The sequence below is a fragment of the Camelus bactrianus genome, chromosome 2 (assembly GCF_048773025.1).
Source record: "Camelus bactrianus isolate YW-2024 breed Bactrian camel chromosome 2, ASM4877302v1, whole genome shotgun sequence".
Lineage (NCBI taxonomy): Eukaryota > Metazoa > Chordata > Mammalia > Artiodactyla > Camelidae > Camelus > Camelus bactrianus.
Genome location: NC_133540.1, coordinates 60,347,966 through 60,366,974, shown reverse-complemented (window position 1 = coordinate 60,366,974; position 19,009 = coordinate 60,347,966). Strand labels below are relative to the sequence as shown.

The following is a 19,009-nucleotide window of genomic DNA, read 5'->3' as shown; positions in this document are numbered from 1 at the left end:
ATGGGTGGACCATTAGCTGGATAGTGTAAATATATATGTTTCTAAGGGGAAGAGGCTGTCTTGTGTAGAAGTATAAAAAAATTGAAAACTCTTAAAACTATGAGGACAGGATATTTTCATATTTGCAGCTCTTTAAAATATACCTTTTTAGATTTAGAGTCACTTTATTAAGAACTTATTTTGAGAGCGTATTTAATCCAACATATTAAAATGTTATGTTTAATATTGTCAATTATAATTAATATGCAACATAGATGGACCTAGAGATCATCATTGTAAGTGAAGTAAGCCAGAAGGAGAAAGAAAAATAACATATATCACTCCTGTGTGGAATCTAAAAAAAAGAGAAAAAGAGGACACTGATGACATCTACAAAACAAACAGACTTGCAGACATAGTCAACAATCTTATGGCTACTTGGGGAAAGAGAGTGGAAAGAGATAAATTTGGGAGTTTGGGATTTGCATATGTTAGCCACTATATATAAAAATAGATTTAAAAAACCCCCACAAATTTCTTCAGTGTAACACAGGGAACTATATTCAATATCTTGTAATAACCTTTAATGAAAAATAATATGAAAACAAATATACATATGTATATGCATGACTGGGAAGAAAATTCATAACATTTTAGCTTTTTCCTAAATCTTCGAAATCTGGTGTGTATTCTGCACTTACAGCACATCTCAGCTTGGACTAGCCACACTTCAAGTGTTCAGTAGCCATGTGTGGCTGGTGGTTGGTTGCCTTACCAGGCATTCAGCTCTGACCAGCCTTATCCTTAAGGAACAACACCCTGCACGAATCTGAGGTCATCCTCAGAACTATCCCTTAGCAATTACCATCAGTGACTTTGGTGTATTGTGTTTTAAAAACTGAATTATATCATGGAGTCAGAGAAAACTGGTTCTGGTGCCTTTAGCTAGAACTAGCGGACAGGCTGAAGGGTACAGTGAAACATCTCTCTAAGGTTATCTGTCGAGTATGCTTGTGAATTTTGATGGCAGGAGGTGTGCCTGTGCCTATAAATGAAATATTTAGATTATTAGATTCATGTGTATAGGAACGATGGCTGCTCATGTGCCTTTGAGAGTTATGATACAATAGAATGCATCATCTGCCCTGGCCTCAGCCCTCGTGCCTCACCACACTTCTCTTATCTGTCACCTCACTGCTCACCTGTTTATCCACTGCTGTCTTCACCCTAGCCCTGCCCTGTTTATATGCATGATGTTGCTTACTAATTTGTGCTCTTGTTGAGTTGCTTATTGTGACAATTTAGGAAGCCAGGCCACTGTAAAACCTAGATCAGTAATCATTACTTGATATCAAATCTCAGTCTGCCAGGAATAGATTAAGACTATAATGTAGAAAGACACAGGCACAGTATGAGAGGGAGAAAAGAGAGGGGGAGAGGGGAGGGAGGGAGGACGGAAGGACGGAAGGACGGAAGGAAGTGCAATTCTGTGCGGGAAGATACCTAAATGCGGAGGAAGGAAATAATGGTGGAGGGTTTTGTAGCAAAAAATTCCCCCAGATACTGGACAAGACACTGTTCTCACCAAGTTCTCAAGATAGGTTGCTTTGGATTTCATAAATGCACTGACTTTATCAGATACCTGTGCTACGCAGGTGGCTGAGACTAGCTCCAAGCCCTCCTCAGTTCCTTCTGAAGTTGATTAGTACATTCACACAATTTTTGAGCACTTGCTGTGTGCTAGACTTTGTTCTTGATTCTAGGAATTCAGTGAGCAATACTCAAGCTTTCTACCCTAATGGAGATTGTTTGAGTTGACGTGTTGAGAGAGGAAAAGGTGCTGAAAAGGGAGGTTGAGCAGATGACAAGCAAGTAAAACTAATAAATAAATAAGATCAGTTCAGACTTGGACCAGCTCTTTAAAGGAAATGTGTTGAGAGCAAATGGGGAAGCCTCTCTAGCACAGTCAGGAAAGATTTGTCAGAAGAGGTAAAGCTTGCATTGAGATGTGCAGGGTAAGAAGGAGCCAGTAGAGGGAACAGGGAAAGTGCTTAGTTACACAAGGGAAGGAAGGGAGGAAAGCCAGTCTGGCTGCAGTGTCTGAGCAGGAGAGAGAGGGGTGAGGGATAATGTGGTGGGGCAGGCAGAACCCAGTTGGGAGAGTCGGGGGTGCTTGCAAACTTTGTGGGGAGTATAAATCTTATTCCATATGCAATGAGAAGGCGTTGTGAAGTGATCTAAGAGGGAGCGGGACAAGATCTGATTTACATGTGTAACAGATCTCTCTGCTGGGCAGAGTGGAGTAGAAGGGGCAAGAGCAGTTAGGAAGGGGAGAAGCAGTTAGGAAGCTCTTGGCAGCATTGTGCAGGAGGAGTGATGCTGGCTGGAGCAGGGTGGTGGTGTTGGAGATGGAGAACAGTGGATGGATTTGAGAGATTTGGAGATAGAATGGACAGGACTTAATGGATAGGAGACATGACAGAGTAGGAGAAGTCAAGCAGGTCTCCTAGTTTTTTGATGGGTAAGGGGGTTGTAGGGAATAGAGTTCTGTTTTGGCCATTAGTTAGTCTGAGCTGCCTATTAGTCATTCTAATAAAGACAGTTGTCAAACAGGGAACAGTGATTCTGAGAACTGCACTCATAGGCAAGCTCGGAGCCAGAGGGTGTCAGCATTGAAGTGGATTATGAAGTAATGGGAAATCTAGAATTACCCAAGGAGATTTAGTAGGCAGAGAAGAAAGGCAGAGATCAGGCCATGAAGAATAACAGAGTTAATAAATAGATCGAGTAGGAGACCAGGGCGTAGTAATGAGGTAGGGGGAGGACCCAAAGAGCAGTGCTCCAGATGCCAACAAAATCGAATGTTTAAAGCAGGATGGAGTAATCAATTCTGTTGTGAGTTCTTGAGTAAGGTGAGAGCACAGCGTTTGTTGGGTTTTACAATGCTGAAGATTCCTTTAGGTGGTGATCTTGTTGAACACTTTCAGAGGAGCGATTTAAAGCACAAATGAGTTGACCTCCAACATCCTCTGCAGGGAGCTTTCCTGTCTCCCTTTCCCACCTCAGTCCCTTGGGCTAGGTGTCCCCTCTTTGTTCCGGAATACCTAGGCCTTTCTCTGTCACTAGACTACCATGTTGTAATATGATTTTCTGTTGAAATTACGGTTCTTCCAGACTGAGCTCCTCAGGAGCAAAATTTATACATTTTTTCCCCCTAGCATGATGTAGGCACTCAACACATGTTTTCTGAATTAAAGAGTATTCTCAAATACTGCTTTTTGGCTCTTATTGTTTACCCCTGTGTTGCGTCAGGCAGAAGCCAGTGAAGAGCCCAGGTTTCCTGATTCTCAGTCTGCTGCCCTCTGCCTTCTCTGGCCACTGTGAGGCTACCTTTTGCCCAGGATCGACCCCCCTCCCCCTTAGCTTAGTTAACACTTGCTTAGCTCTAGGGCTCTCCTGAACGGTTCCCTTGTACCCTGCCCCTTCTTGGGAGCCACATGCGAAAACCTGCGGAAAGTCACTTCTTATCTATTTCAGAAACCTCCTCTCTTCCCCACCTCGGAGTTCTCTGGGTGAAGTCATCTGCAATTGTTCCATACACTTCATCATGTTGGAAACTTTTATTTGCCTCCTTGCATACTTAAGTATCTTAAAGGTCTAGTAGCAACTGACTAAAACGACCTCAAAATGGTTCTTTTTAGCAAGTTTTCTTTTTTTCTTCTTCGTAGTTATTTTCCCACCAAGGCTGTGTGAAAGTTTTTTTTTTTCTTCTACACTACTTCTGTCACTTTGTTTTCCACTTCATTATCCTCTGTTGCAACACCCCAATTATACTAGTTGCTGTGGAGATATTGAGTGTATTGCTAATAATGGAGGATTATTCCTTTAGGTAGAAGAACAGAAGCAAGAAAAGGATGTAAATCTTGTTTTCGTGCAAATGTCTCCTAGTAACGAAAATAACAAAGTGGTATTAGAGACTGGTGCAGAAGTGTCTGTATGGGGTTGGTTTAACTTTTTAGAAAGGATTGGCTTCCTTAATTAAAGAAAACATTAATTTAAGCCTCTGGTCCTAGAGATTAATTCCTTGTTTTAATACTGTACTATTCATTCTTTGATTTATACCCTTTGTTTAATAGGATATTTCTTCATATGGAGAAGATCTTTTGTAGACTTCAGCTTTTAAAATTCATTTCTTAAAACTTTTTTTTTGAAAAATCTTTTTTTAACTTTACTAAAGGAGACACATTTTAATATTGTCCATCCAATTTGTATTTCACAAAATCTTACAGTTCTCCATGGATTTTATTATAATTAAGGTGATCATGTATCCTGATTTGTCCAGGACAGTCCCAGTATATACATACTATCCTGGTGTAATTATTAAGTCTCTCTTTCACTCAAAACTGGCCTGGTTGGGATACTAAATTATATGGTCGTCCTAATTAAAGACCATGTTTAATAAGAAACTGAGGGAATAAAGTATTTTATATATTTTTGTTTTTAATTCATATAACATATATAAAAGATATAAATAGATATGAATATATGTGGATTATATACATACATACGTACATACATATATGCAGTCAACTGTATATATATTTTGTTTTACTTTATCCAACTAAATTTATAGTTTAGAACTTGCTAAATATTTTGATACTGTAGAAATAGATATATATATTTCTTGTCGTAAGCAAATCAGAAGAATCTCATCTTCTTGATTTCCTCATGTTCTGTTTTCACTAAGATAAATTTCACTGTAATAACACCTGACCTGGCTCCTTCAAGGTGAGCAGGATTTATTTTCAGGGAGTGATACGGTCCCAATGTTAGCTGTTCTGATTTGAAATAACTCCCTGTAGGTCAAGTTTTACTTCCCTCTGCGCAACACACATACTCACCTCTTGTTCACATTAAAATTCCCCTTCCTGCTTGTGGAAAGGGTATTTGTCCCAGACTGTCCCATTGCCTCGTCTCTCTGTTAGTGGCTCCAGTATTGTTACACCCGAAAGTAGAACAGCCCCTAGGATAAGAAATGAAAGGTCTTTTAAAATCTTGGGCACCTTGAAGAATAAAAAGTGCTATTTTGATATTCAGTCTTTTTTTTTTTTTTTTTTTTTAATATAGAACACTTCACAGATTTTCATGTCATCTTTGTGCAGGGGCCATGCTAATCTCCCCATCGTTCCAGTTTTAGTCCATATGTTGCTGAAGTGGGCTCTGATATTCAATCTTACATTTTAAAAAATGCATGTTCCTTCTCTAATCCATTCCCCTTGATGTCAAGTTCAGTATGATTTTCAGAGTTTTTGCAATAATAAAATTTTTATAATTGATCAAAGATCTTTGGGAAACTTTCTGGCAGATTTTGGTCTGAGGCCAAGGGGACCTCGAAGTGAAAAAAAGAGTGAATTATTATTAGTATTGGAGACCATATCCTGGGGTTAATCTCTGGAGAAGGGTCCTGACACACCCGTCAGTATGTTAAGATAGTAAAAGTTGGTCAAGGGGAAGGGATTGGTCAGAACCAGCCAGCAGCTTGTTTTGTGCCAGACTCAGGGTACTACTGTAAACACAGACACAGTCCATCCCCTCATGGAAACTACCACCCAAGGTGGGAGACATCCAGTCAAAACAAGGAAACAACTGTCCAGTTACAGATTGTGAAAGTGGATCAGTAGTGCTGAGAGAGAATGAGGGGAGGCTTACTTTAAACAGTGGTTGGGAAAGGACTTTTTTGAGAAAGGAACATTCGAGTTGAGAAGTTAAGGTTGAAGAGATGCTGGCCATTTGTAGTTGTTAATCCAAGGAAGAAACCCAGGATGTTGGTGGTACATCAGGGTGCAACTCAACTCAGGTTAAGTAATTCGTTCAGGGTAATGTAGCTAATTATGAAGCATATGTAGAGCAATGCGAAGCTGTCGCGGGTTCCACTATCAGTGTTTCTCAACTTTCTTATCCTCCAGTATTCATTTTTACACAGGTTTTTCCTAACCACACCCTTCTGAGGAATTTTTACACCCTTCAGAGGACCACAAAACGTTTTTCCCACACTTAGTGCACTAATTTTCCCCATTGAGAATGCACGGTCTATTGGTTACTATCTGCAGACCTCACTTTGGGGCAGACAGAAAGAAATGGGCTTTTATTGGATTTACTATCCTTGGATCTTCAACTGGATTTTAGATTCCTCGAGGCAGAGAACTATCTACAACATAATTGATGCCACTTACCGTGACTTTTTTTTTTTTTTTTAAATCTTCCAAAAGTGGGGACGGGTGGAATAGAAATGTTGAAAGCAGAGCAGAGCATAAAAAAAATCCTTAATCCTTGGTCTAGTCTAATTTTTTATTTAAATGAAGAAACTAAGATTACTAGGAAGCTATCGATCTCTCTCATCCAGTTTGGTGCCATTTCCAGGACACTCTTGGTAAGGAGCAGGTTCGGGAAGGTGCAGTGATTGTTAGGAGGAGGAGTTCAGATTTGACTGTATAGCCTGAAGATTTGGATGTGCACAAAGTTACAATCAGGAAGATTAACTTGGCAGATTCTTTAATACTTTTCTGGAACATGATGACGATTGTGACAGGTGCCCTGCTGCTAATAGGCGTAACAAGGAAAATCTGATTAATAATTGCTTCTGTATTTCTGAGGCAGGACAACATATGTCTACAAAGACAACTTTGTGGGAATGGAGGAAAAAAGTGAACTAAAAATAGAAAATACCAGTAACCTTTTTGGGGGAGGGTACAGCTGAGTGGTAGAGTGTGTGTTTAGCATGCACGAGGCCCTGGGTTCAGTCCCCGGTGCCTCCTTTAAAATTAAATAAACAAGCAAATAAATAAACCTACTTACCTCCCCTCCCAAAAATAAAATAAAAAATAAATTTAAAAATTAAAAAAAATATATCAGTAGCCTTTTTCTGAGAATGAAATTGAGAGGGTGATTGTGATATAACTGTTCTTTCCCACTGAGAGTCTTTTGTCATTAAGGTTGGGATTACACATGTCTAAAGCACATGGGTTTGTTGAGGATAATTCATGTGATGTATGTTAGTTTGGAAGAAAGGCAGGGAATATATTTGAAACTAGGTCATGGAAGTTGTATTCCAGATCTTTTCCTGTGTCTGTGTGTGTGTGAGAGAGAAATTTAGCTCAGGCGAGTTCTAGTTATCAGGCAGTCACAAAAACTAGAGTAAGGTCTGCCTGTCTCAGTGAACTGTCTTGCAGTTTCCAGTTGTGCCTCAGTGAATTTTGGAGGTAGGTCAGTCTGTCAAACAGACACATTTTGAATTAATTGATTCCATTTGTTTCTTCATTGACTACTAGTCACCTGTATAGATCTTAATTTTTTTTCGTGATTCTTTATCCAGCCATTTCATCTAAGCCTACAATTCCCCCTCTTGTAGTTTTGTTGTTGTTTTGTTTTCCTTCTTGACAAGTCAGTTGCCTTTAGTAGGTGAGCAAGGAACTGGAAAATTATGAAACAACAGCCTGAAGGATGTAATTTATAAAAGTGTTTCTAAGTGGTTTAGTAGAGAAGACAGAATACTAAAGGTAAAATACGATGTTAGACCCTACGTTTCATTTCTGTTCTTTTTGGTCCATTTGCCAAGCATTCGCCCTACTCTGCCATCATCATTAAAGAAAACAAGGCTGAATCTTTTTGTTTTAAACAGTGTACTTGAACTTTGCTTCTAAAATGCTATTTGTAAAAACAATCTTAAGGTTGGATACATATACTCATTTTTATATACAAGTAATTAATTAACTATTTTTGAATTCTAAGAATCCTTTGATCTCTTCCAATGTGAAACTTGAAAGAAGGGAATATTGACAAAATGCTTTTTTAAATCACTTGTCCTCAGATACATTTTTTGTTCATTGAAATGAGATTTGATTATAATCTAATGAGAATTTGGATTGATTCTTTAAACACAACCAATTTAGCAAGTATAGCTGTCTGATGAACCAGCTGACGTACTAAGTATTTGTTTATAAAGCACAAGTGTTACTACTAGCTTCTAAATACTGTGTCTAGAAGCGGAAGCAGTGGAAGTAGTGTTGTGTCAGCTGTGAATGGCCAAGGACACAGCTGTCAGTGAGAAACCGAATAAGCAGAGGGTATGACTACGGTGGAGAACTGGAGGTGGAGCTCTGAGGTCCGGAGTCCTTAGGGTCTATCTCCATCCTAAGGGTGCCTTCCCAGGAAAATGAAAAGATCCCACTCCCTTTGGGTTAGGACCAAGGAGAAAAATGATCATGCATTGGGCTGCTGCTTTACAAAAGGTATTCAGGGTGAACAAGCAGGTCACCTGCACATGGTTGCTTGTGCAGTTCTGAACTGTAGATGTAATTCGTGGAAGCCTTAAGAAGTCTATTTGAAATTGAGACGTTTTAATTTAAAATCACAGCATAAAACTTACATGGAATTTTGCAAATTGCAGAGAAATATCTTTTGGGATCTGGCTGTTATTCCTGTAGTCAGATTTCTGTCTCGTTCCATCTTCTGCAGATTCTGTCTTCTGCAGATGTGTATTACGTTAGCTGCATTTTAGCTCGTAGCAAGGTTCTTGGTAGCAAGTTTTCTTGAGACAGGCAGCTTGGAAACTCTTGACTTAGGGAGCTCCATTAAATTGTGTCTTTAGCTATGAGACTGTTCTAAGGGATGTCCTAAAAATGTCATTTTGGAAGGAAAGCAAATCATCTCTTATGCATAGTTCATCAGGGTACACGTTTGCAAATGGCACATTACAGATTTGTGCTAAGCCCCCTCCTTATATGGGCTTATGATGCACACTGAATGAAACTTTCATTTCAGCAGGATAAAGTATGCTATAAACAGGTACATAGAGTATGAAAACCTGTGGTGGCAAAGATGGAGTTACAGATCTAAACACATCATATCACAGGATGGAGTGCTGCCCTGACGACAAATGTTTCATCAACATTAAGCAGTGTTTAGAATGTTCTCCATATTTAAAAGGCTTAAGTGCTTTTGAATTGTAAGGCAGATTTAGATCAGTAGCTGTGTTTGAGCAAATTGTCATTGTCCTTGAAGGACATAACTGGGGGCTGTTTTGCCATTCATTTTCTAGTGCTGCTTTACCATATTTGGAGTATTTCTTGTTTTTATTTTTGAAAAAATTATTGCTCTCTTAAAAATATCTTAAAAATGAGTTTATGGGCAACTCTGAGAAGTACTTTTTTGTAAATTAATAGGCCTTATTTCTTGGAGCAGTTTAGGTTTACAGAAAAATTGAGCAGAAAGTGCAGAGTTCTCATATGCCATGCCATCTCCTCCCCCAGTTTCCCTTATCATTGACACCTTTCATTAATGGGCACGTTTGTTACAATTAATGAGCCGATACTGATACAGTATTATTAACTGAAGTCCATAGTTTACATTAGGATTCACTTTTGTACATTCTATAGGCTTTGACAAGTGTTTGACATAGCCATCACTTACAGTATCATGTAGAATAGTTTCACCACCCTATTCATCCCTCCCTCCCTCTCCCCCAACCCCTGGCAACTGCTGATCTTTTTACTGTCTCTGTAGTTCTGCCTTTTCCAGGATGCCATAAAGTTGGAATCACACAGTATGTAGCCTTTTCAGATTGGCTCTTTTGCTTAGCAATTTGCATTTAAAGGTCTTCCATGTCTTTTTGTAGCTTGAGATAGCTCATTAGTTTTTATCATTGAATCATGGTTCGTTTATCCATTCACCCTTTGAAGGACATCTTGGTTGCTTCCAGCTTTTGGCAATTACGGGTAAACTTACTATACACATTTGTGTGCAGGTTTTTGTGTGGACATAAGTTTTTAATTCCTTTGGGTAAATATCAAGGATTGCTAGATCATATGGTAATCTTTATTTAGTTTTGTGAGAAACCACCAGACTGTCTTCCAAAGTGGTTATACCATTTTGCATTTCCACCAGCAATGAATGAGAGTTCTTGTCGCTGTCCATACTCACCACCATTTGGTTTTGTCAGTGCTCCAGAATTTGGCCATTCTGATAGGTGTAAAGGTATCTCATTATTGTTTTAATTTGCATTTCCCTGTGACATGTATGTGAAGCATCTTTTCTTTTGCTTATTTGCCACTTCTGTGTCTTCTTTGGTGAGATCTGTTTAAGTCCTTGACCCATTTATTAATTGGGCTATTTTCCTACTGTTGAGTTTTAAGAGTTTTTGGTATATTTTGGAGAATAGTGCTTTATCAGATGTGTCTTTTGCAAATGTTTCTCCCATTCTGTTGCTTATCTTCTCACTTGACATTGCCTTTCACAGAACACAAATTATTAATGTTAGTGAAGTCCAGCTTATCAGTTATATCTTTCATGGATCATGCTTTTGTTATCTTATCAAGGAAGTCTTCTCCATATCCAAGGTCAGTTGGTTTTCTCCTTTGTTATCTTCTAGGAGTTACATAGTTTTGTGCTTTACATTTAGGCATGTGATACATTTTGAGTTAATTTTTGTGAAGGGTGTAAGATCTGTGTCTGGATTCCTTTTTTGCATGTGAATGACCATTTGTTCCAGTAGCATTTATTGAAAAGACTGTCTTTGCTCCAAGGTATTGTCTTTGTTCCTTTGTCAAAGACCAGTTGACTTTATTTATGTACGTCTGTTTCTGGGCTCTCTATTCTTTCCCATTGACTTGTTTGTCTATTCTTTCACCAATATGAGACTGTCTTGATTACTGTATCGTTATAGTAAGTTTTGAAGTCAGGTCGTGTCAGTCTTCTGACTTTGTTTTTGTCTTTCAAAATTGAGTTGGCTATTCTGGGTCTTCTGTCTCTCCGTATAAACTTTAGAATCAGTTTGTCAATATCCACAAAAATAATTTGCTGGGATTTTGATTGGGTTCAAGTTGAGATGAACTGACATCTTAACATTTATTCTTACTATTCATGAACACGGAATATCTCTCCATTTATTTAGTTCTTTGTTATCTTTCATCAATTTTGTAGTTTTCCTCATGTAGATCTTATACATATTTTGTTAGATTTATACCTAAGTATTTCGTTTGGGGGGAGGGTGCGAATGTACATAGTATTGTATTTTAAATTTCAAATTCCAGTTCTTCATTGTTGATAGATAGGGAAGTGATAGACTTTTGTGTATTAACCTGGTATCCTGCAACCTCACTATCATTGCTTATTAATTCCAGGAGTATCTTTGTCAATTCTTTTCGATTTTCTACATAGAAGATCATGTTGTCTGTGAAACAAAGATAGTCTTATTTCTTCTTTCCCAATCTCTGTATTTTTAATTTCCTTTTCTTATCTAATTGCATGAGCTTGGGTTTCCAGTTTGATGTTATAAAGCAGTGGTGAGAGGGCACATCCTTACCCTGTTCCTGATCTTCATGGTAAAAGTTTGAGCTCCTCAGCATTAAGTATGATATTAGCTATAGGCTTTTTGTAGATATTCTCCACCAAGTTGAAGTTCCTCTTTTTTCCTAGTTAACTGAAAGTTTTTATCATGAATGAGTGCTGGGTTTTGTCAAATTCTTTTTCTGCATCTGTTGATACGATCATATGATTTTTCTTCTTTAGCCTGTTGATGTGATGGATTATAATAATTAATTTTTCAAAAGTTTAATCAGCCTTGCATACCTGGTATGAATCTTATTTAGTTGTGATGTATAATTATTTTTTTACATTGTTCGATTCGGTTTTTGAATTTTGTTGAGTATTTTGCTTCTGAGTCCTTGAGAGATACTGGTCTGTAGTTTTCTAGTATTGTTTTTGTCTGGTTTTAGTATTAAGGTAACGCTGGCCTCATAGAATGATTTAGGAAGTATTCCTTCTGCTTCTATCTTTGGAAAGAGATTGTAGAGAATTAATATAATTTCTCCCTTAAATGTTTGGTAGAATTCACCAGTGAATTCATCTGGGCCTGGTGCTTTCTATTTTGTAAGGTTATTAATTATTGATTCAACTTTTTAAATACATATAGGCCTATGCAGATGGTTTATTTTTTGTGTGAGTTTGGGTAGATTGTGTCTTTGAAGGAATCAGTCCATTTCACCTAGGTTATTAAATTTGTGAACATATAGATATGTTCATAGTATTCTTTTATCAACTTTTTAATGTCTTGGGATCTGCAGTGATGTTCTGTCTTTTATTTCTGATGTTAGTAGTTTGTATTCTTTTTTCTTCCCTTAGCCTGCCTGGAGGCCTGTTGATTTTATTGATCTTTTCAAAGAACTAGCTTTTGTTTTCATTAACTTTCTCTTGATTTCCTGTTTTCAATTTCATTGATTTATGCTCTAATTTTGTATTTCTTCCATTTACTTTGGGTTCAATTTACTCCTCTTTTTCTAGTTTCCTAAGGTATAAGCTTAGATTATTGATTTTAGATCTTTTCTAAAAGTGTGCATTCATTGCTGTAAATTTCCCTCTGCTTTTGCTGTATCCACAAGTTTTGATAAGTTGTATTTTCACTTTTGTTTAGTTCAATTTCTCTTGGGATTTCTTTACTGACTCTTGTATTAATTAGAAATGTGTTACTTCAGAAAACTGCTGACAGGCAGAGCTGTACGGTCTCTTTCATTGCTTTCAGCTGTGACTCCTACAATAAAAAAGATCACAAAAAAGAAAAGAAATGTGTTGCTTAATCTTCAAGTATTTTGGGATTTTCCACAATGGGATTTTCCATTGTAATCTAAAAGGACACACTGCATAATTCCTATTCTTTTAAATTTATTATAGTGTGTTTTATGGCCCAGAATGTGGTCTCTCTTGGTTAACGCTCATGTGAGCGTGAGAAGAATGTGTATTCTGCTGTTACTGAATGAAGTAGTCTGTAGACGTCACTTAGATCCAGTGGATTGTGTTGAGTTCCACTATGTCCTTGCTGATTTTCTGCATGCTGGATCTGTTAAAGTGACTTTTAAAGATCACACTTAGCAATACCAGAATCCAGTCTAGATCCAAGTCTCCTAATTGTAATAAAATATTCTTTGTCCATGCTCTTTCCCTCAGGAATCCTCTTTACTTTCTTGTTTTTATCATATTTCCCACTGCTCTCAATTAGAAAGTGACTCACCACCTAATGCATTATTAGAGTTTAACCAAAGTACCATGAAAAAGTGAAAAATGGATGTGTCTACTCTCACTGGAGAAAGTACACATGCTTGCGTTTCCTTGACACATTTTCATTTGTTTAGAAGTGTAATAGGACACTGAGTTTATTTACTGTCTGTAATCATTTCTACAAGGGTGAATAAGAATTATTCTTTACTTTTCTCTCTAGCAAGCTTTAAACACTTCAGGGAGGTTGGGAAGGACCTCGAAGCTTCTTTTTCCATGTCCTAAACCTCATCCTTCTCTTGAAGGTGTCAGATTCTGAAATCAAGGTGGTGTCTACATTATCCGAAGCCCATGGATTGTATTCTGAAAGCAAGAGAGAGGGTGGGACTGTCTTTAACAATGACATCCACAGTGTTTACTCCTTAAACTTTTCCTCTGTGTACTCTGAGGTGTGGCCTCTGACCACACGTGACTCAGAAGCTCAGGGCAAAAGCACATTGGCTGATTTATTTACTTGGTTAGCATCACCATCCATGTTGTGACAGCTCATTAGAGCCTGGGTTCTACCAGCGGGACCTCTGGTTTACATCTTGATTCTCGCCTCTGGCCCCTACCCTCAAAAATGTGTTTGTCCTCCCTGAGCTCTGGGTGCTTTGCTTCATTTTCCTTTATTTTGCTTGGGGTTCAGTTGCAAAAAGCTTTTTACTAGCATGCCCCTCATTTCACTTCCTTCTTTCTTCTTCCCCCTTTCCAGTTATTCTTGGTGCTTTCATTGCTATTTTATTTGGACACCAACTAACTCTTTGTGGTCCTGAGAGTTTACTTTCTTGATTCACATAGTGTTCTCTGAACATCATCCTTCAAGACTTGAAAGAAGACCTTGAAATAGTTGTGTTATCAAAGAGGATTATGTAAATCTGCCAATATGTAATTTGCTTTGAGATTGCTTAGAAGGAGTGTTGGAAACCTGTTGGGTGAGGATGTCTGAGATGGGTGATGACACACAGGTAGATCAGGTAAATTCCTTATAAAAGAGTTAAAGTACAGATTACTCATTTTCTTTTCTTTTTTTCTTATTGTACTTCATTTTCATTAACTTTAGTGGAAGTGGTTTTCCAGAGTTAGCATCTCATAAAATAATCCATAACATCACCAAGCCCACTGAATATGTATGATTTAAAGTTTTTTTTCCCCCCAAATTATTTATTTTCTAAAGGAAGAGAAGCAAACTGCTGATAACTACTGAGGAGACTGGAGTAAACAACCTCTTAAAAATATTAAGAGCATGGACAACAAAAGATTAGGAAAGAGAAAAATAAAAACTAGGGGATATGGATTACAGAACCAAGAGACTTGACCAGGCTGGGAATCCAAAGGAGACTTCCCGAGCAGGAGCTGGAAGGTTTGCACAAGCTTGGCCATCGCTGAGTTACTCAGGTGTAGCTCGTCTGCTCATTCTGTTCACCTGCTCAGATACATACTCCAGGATCCTTGCAATTTTTGTTATAGTACTTTCATGTATGTATCCTGAGGAGTTACTCTGCCTCCCAACAAATGTCCTTTCTCCCTGACCAGAGGTGAACTCCGTCTGGCAGCCTCTTTCTAATAATACCCCCACCCCAATTTGTTTCTGCCTAAATTCATATTTATCCATGTCTGGTTTCATTTTTACTTCTAGTTTCATTTTTATTTTCAAAGACAGGATTTTATTTGAGCAAGAGTAATAATCACAGTAAATATGCACATTTTACTTTAGTTTTATGAACTATATAATTATGCTATATTTAACTACAGAGGCTGAGCTCTTTGCTACCTGGTGGTACATCACCACAACTGGCATCTTGCTAAAAAGAAAAAAACCTTTTAAGTTTCCAGGACAGAGTATTTTTATTTGCCTACCTCAAACATAGTGACCAAAATGAAAAATGAGGTTTACTATTTTTATCCTTAGTACATGATATGAAACAGACTATGTGCTTATCATAATAAAATTTTTAAAGAGAATGTCAATATGATAGCTGATATTTGGAAATTTATGTTGGGAGCTGAAACTCATCTTTTCTCCTTTTAAATTGCAATAACAACTTATGTTTATTTTAGAAAATTTTAAACCTTGATAAGCAAAGGGAAAACTTAAGTCATCTATAAATCTATCACCTGTTAACATTTTGCATTATCTTACCAGCATTTATGTTTATGCAGGCAACTTTTAAAAAACAAGATAAATAGGGTCATATACATATCACTGTTTTGTACTCAAGTATATCATGAACCTCTTTTGTTACTTCCCGCTCAACATGGTAAAGAAGCATTTCAGTATTCTGTTGCATCCATTCACCACAATTTCTTTAAGCAATCCCCTATTTTTGGACACTTAGTTATTTCCAGTTTTTATTAAAGATGTCAGAGGCTCAGACCTCAATCTTGTTCACATTCTTAGGGTATTTTTAAAATATAAGAAATGTGTTTCATTGTTGTCATGGAGAGCACCTTGATATTTTTGTTTTTTAAGCCAATTTATATGTATCTCACTTTTTTGTATTCTGACAGGGAGGTAATTGGGTTTCTTCGATTTCCGCCTGGAGGAGGTCCGGGAAATTGAACCCTCTTGCGTGCTGAGCGTGCGCTCTACCACTTGAGCTATACCCTTCCCCCGTATCTCTTTTTTGGTTTGAGTTCTTTGTTCACCAATAAGGTTAAAACACTTTTTCACTTTCAATGTTAAAGCATAAAGGAGTTATTTTCTTTGGTTGCAAAAGGTCTGAAAGCATTTCTTAAAATTAAATAATTTTAAGAAATATTTGAAATCAATGAAGTTTCACTGTTAACAATACAATGTGACCTTCTTGTCATTTTTTATGACTTGGACTCTAGGGAGTTTGGATGTAACAATTACAACTTTGTGTCATGAAGGAAAGAACTAGATTAGCAATTGTTTCTTCATGGAAGACCTAACAGAAAACCTGTAGAGGGTGGGAGACACAGGGCTTTTTAATCTGTTAGTTCAACCTTTCTCTCTGGGCTTAAAAAAAGAGGACTCTTATTCCTGGGATGTTTGAATGCTGTCTGTATTATGCGGAGGGAAGTACAGAGTGACCTTTCAAGATATTTCAAATTTAAGAATCTATAATTAGAAAACACTATTTGAGGTCTCATAATACAGTGTTACTCTTTAAGTGCCCATCTAAATTACTGGGTCATTCCTCCCCCATTTTCTCCCTCCCTCTCTCGTTCACACCTGCCACTTGTGCATCCAAGGACTCTGCTTCAGAAAATCTTCATGGCATCAAACCTGTGGTTGTTATGGTATTAAACTGCTTTCCTCCCCTCTCCCCTCTTTATAAGATCACTTCAGTGACTTCAGTGTCTTACTTGCAAGGGGCTTACCGGGGCCTCTTTAAGAACACAGCTGGCTGTCTTATAAAGAGGGGGTTAGTCATTGAACAAATAACATCAACTGTGTGCCATAAGACAGCAGAAAACCTGACAGACGTGGTCCCTAGTCTGAAGGAGTCAAGAAGAGTCTTCTTTAAGGAAGAGGGATTTGTCCAGGAGTGCATGGGAATTAATTGTACCTGCCATCCCTTGCTGAATGCTACATTTAGGGCCTGTGAACTGCAAGTAAATTAATCTATTTCTGCTTTCCCTGGGTGGCTAATTAAAGTGAAAATACATTGCTACAGTTGATTAACAACTTTAAGATGAGCACTATTTCAATCTGATGGAATGGAAAAAAGCTGACAAATCGCTGAAACGTCAGCTCATTCACAGGACTCATGGAATAGCTGTGGAGGTTCAGCTGTGTTATGTCTTCCATGTACAGTGTGGGACTATCCAAAGGAACAAAGGTCCTTTGCTAGCTAAGGTTTGCTCTCTAATAACTAGTCTTTAAAATAAAAAATCAATCTATTTTCCAACTTACAATAAAATATGCCTTAACCACAATGGCTTTTGTAATTTGGAAACGCTCCACATTTAACTGTTAGGTAGAGCCTGAGATGACTGTGAGAAATAGGAATATTCTTTTGAGTCGTTTAATCCCCTGAGATGATTATGGCTGTTCTTTTGCCAAACAATGACTCTCAAGTCCATTAGACTTAAAAACAGATGCTTCTGTGGAAAATCACTTTCAGTGTATCATCAGGTTATGTAGTGTTTTTATGTGCTTTTTTTGGGCCATCTCCTGATGGTAGAGAATTTTGTTCCACAAATCTGGAACTGTCTTCTCTTCAGCTCTTACCAGATGCATGGCTGAGGGAAATGGAAGTAAAGGATGGATTTCTGGTGCAGTTGTGTCCCTGAAATGAGTCAGACCGTCAGAGCTGCTTATTTGTGTTACGTTGCCTTGGCTTCCTACCAAAGAAGCTCTAGAGAGTTACGCCTTGGAATTTATTGAGGGTCACGATGGAAAACTATCATATGACATCATACGATGATCTCCCTGGTCTGTGCTATTGCTCATCTCCTCTTGTGTACAGACCTGCAGTGAGCATGATACAGCTAAATGTTCAGAAAAACTTTTTCCCCCCGATGACCTCCTTCCACTACGTCTGTGATCAAGAACCCCCAATCTATATTCACCTGGCTCTCTGATCCTACTTTACTCCTCTTACCAGAGTATTTTACTTTGTAAGTTGTATCATTTACTTTATTCCTTTCTGAAGTGATGCATGGTATATATATTTCAAATGAAAATAAATGAACTTCCATGACACTTTTTTTTTTTCAGTGGAGGTCCAGGGGCTTGGACCCCAGGCTTGAACCCAGGACTTTGTGCGTGCTAAGCATGCTCTCTGCCACTGCACTATATCCACCCCCACCCCCTACCATGACACTCTTTTAAATGAGTCTTTTCTTAACTACTTTAGGATGCATGTGGAAAGAGTGTTTGGCATAGTAAGCATGAATTTAGTTCTATCATCCACCCCCTTTACCCATCTCCTTTTTGACAAGAGCACCCTTTTTAAATTTGACTAGATGAAAGGCACCATGTTTAGCTGTGTAACTGAAAAAAATCTGTAAGCTGACAGTATTATCAGTATCATTAATACCATGCTATAAACAATTATAATTGCCCACAGACTTAAGTTATGGAGCCACTGTCTGCTCTTTAATTTGACTTGCTCTTGCTACCTAAGAAATAGAATGTTGTTCTGTTTTGTGAGCTACTTTAAGTTTCAGCATCTCATAGCTTGACACTCTGGGCTTATTTCTATGTATTGATGTCTGTAGGTATGTGAAAAGCATTGGACCTTTGGGATCTGTCTCCTTGAGAAATCTCTCTGTTAGCCTGGTTCTTACTTTGTCAGATATTCATCTAGGCTAACTTAACTCTTGACCTTACAAATAGGTGATTAAATAAAGATTAGCCTGTGAGATTATTGTTGGGTGTTTACATTGCAGCCACTGTCACTGAGGACTGTGACAGGCATGGTTTGGGGATACTTGGAGGCCATGTTGTAGGCACCTTTAGTATTAAGAGCCATGTGACCCCTTTGACTATCTGATTGAATATGAATATCCATTAATTTCTTCTAATACTACCGTAGTGTTCTAGAAATGTCTTAAATATGGGAAACCTCTGAAGGATTTAAAGTAAGAGAGTAAATTTTTAGAAAGACCAGTGTGGAAAATGAGGGACAGGAAGAGATTAATGTAATGCAGGGGAAACATGGTGGACTGAAGTTAGGGTCAGGTTAGTAGAGGTGGTAGGTAAAGTCAAGAGAGTGGTGATAGCTGGAGCGAGGTCCCAAATGGACGGAGAAAGACATCCTCTGTGGGTGGGGTGGTCTCTTCAAAGGAATAAACGTATCCCCCTGAGAATATTCTTGTAGTTTATCTGAAGTGTAAACTAAGTTGCTTAACTAATATCATAAGCCTTACTGGAATGCAGCATTTTTGACCAATTGAAGTTTATTTCATCTCTACATGGCATTTTAGATACACTTTTGTCCTTTAATTTTTATAGCAACTTTATTGAGATGTA

General features: G+C 37.9%; 1 protein-coding gene and 1 pseudogene across 10 annotated transcripts in view; one reads left to right on the top strand and one right to left on the bottom strand.

The window, feature by feature from the left end:
• Positions 1-19,009, top strand: part of SGMS2 (sphingomyelin synthase 2) — an 82,382-nt gene that overhangs the window by 10,941 nt on the left and 52,432 nt on the right. The gene's annotated exons all lie outside the window — the stretch shown is intronic.
• On the bottom strand, positions 5,097-5,192 carry LOC123616505 (U6 spliceosomal RNA; annotated as a pseudogene).